Raw genomic sequence first — 1,844 nt, 5'->3', positions numbered from 1 at the left:
ACATGGCTTCGCCAAAGAGGTTGTACACTTGTTACATCTCTTTTTTACTCTACATGTTATATATATTGTCCACTAAGCACACGCAGTAACATGAAATACGATTAGTTTCTCCTACTATATGACAAGCAGTGAGGTACCAGTCAACTTAGCTATCCGTGATGGACTCTCTTGAAAGCCATCATTATTTATCTCTGCGTGTTCGAGCTGTGCATTTGTCGATGGGCCTGGGAGTTGAGCTAGTACGGCTGTGGCCTGGGTTCAAAGTAGTAGACATAGGCAAGTAGCACAAAAACTTTTTTTGAGTGTAGCTTTTCCTTGCTCAAGCCTGCCTACTAGAATCGCCAGTGCTTGAAAGGAAAAGTGAAGGAAAAACATAGGAATTGGAAAGTTTCCTATGGTACTACTATTCATGCATTTGGTTCAAAGGAATGCAGCAAAGGAAAACTGTAGGATTTGTTCCTTTAGTGTCTCCTTGAAAGAAAAACCGTACGGATTTTAATTTCCACTTGTCCTCCTTTTCAAATTCCTATTCATGAAGGACAAGACTAAGAGATAGTAGCATAATAGCATTATAACCGTACATTTTCTTGTGGTTTGACTTAATCTCACCATGCTTCTTTGGATCCTGTGGTCTTCCAATATTTGTGAACCAAACACCCAGATTGGCAGAAATTTGTGTTTTTAAATTCTCTGTTTTGCACGTGCATTCCTATCCTATTACTGTGTATTTCCTATCCCTGTGTTGTTAGAATCCTCCAATTCGAATGAGCCCTTACAGAATTACTTCTCTTATAGATAGTTGTGAAAGAAAACCTTGTGTGGTTTGTCCGCTCCTGCTGCGCCGTCGTCCACCCAAGCTCAGCTACTCCAATGACAGAAGGGTCCATCACAGCAGGGATCCGGCCTCCAGACTGTTTTTCGCCGCCTCAGATCTTCTTCCCCGCTGTCGGCAGCGATGACAACTCCATCATCAACCGAGCATATGACCTCGAGGACTACACGGGTCCGCAAGAGAGGTCGCACTCTTTCGTGTCTCCTTACGTTATGCATCGCTTAATATTACATGCTACTTTATCATCCTGTTCACCGATTAGACTCAGCTCCAAACTAATGGTCAAACTTGAGCTTTTAAATGGTTGTGGGGTACATATCGGGGCCGCAATCAATAGTATCTATCTACTATCTGGTTAATCTTTGGTGTCTACTATGAGTTTCATGTTGGGTGGGAAACAAATAGTAAAGAAGCCATTATGTGTATTTTTTAACTGAAGCCATTATCTGCCTGCTATCATTGGTTTTGGGTCTATCCACAGGTTGCTACCATCACTCTGGATTTCTGCATGCACTCCTTACATAATCTCACTATGTTTTATTCCTATGCATGTCATTTATTGTACACAATAGAACTGAATATGTAGAGCAAAAGAGACGAGCCTTGCATGGGAATAAAATTTCATGTAGACGTCGCTCCATGGTAGGCGCAAAGGCAGCCCCCATCCACCCATTTCGGATTGTAATCGAGAGGAAGATATATGTTCCGAGGGGGATTCAGAAGGAGAAGACCACTCCTATTTACCCCCTGAGGTCTTCTCTCTAACTTGTCATGCTGATGTTGGTTATATCAGGCATATGGTGCCTTGCATTGCTTACTTTATACATCAAATATGTCAACTGCTTAGTTTAGACATGCTTTGTGTGAATGCCAATTGTTTAGTTTATTCATCGTTTATGTGAATTATGCAACTCCATCTTGTTTAGCTAGGCATCATATATGTGAATTTTCCAAGGCCATCCTGCCTAGCCAGTCATCTTATATGTGAATTATATCAGTCCATCCCTTTTTT

This window comes from Triticum dicoccoides, chromosome 5B (genome assembly GCF_002162155.2).
Source record: "Triticum dicoccoides isolate Atlit2015 ecotype Zavitan chromosome 5B, WEW_v2.0, whole genome shotgun sequence".
Taxonomy (NCBI): Eukaryota; Viridiplantae; Streptophyta; class Magnoliopsida; order Poales; family Poaceae; genus Triticum; species Triticum dicoccoides.
The sequence above is the reverse complement of the archived record's forward strand: the minus strand, read 5'-3'. Positions refer to the sequence as shown.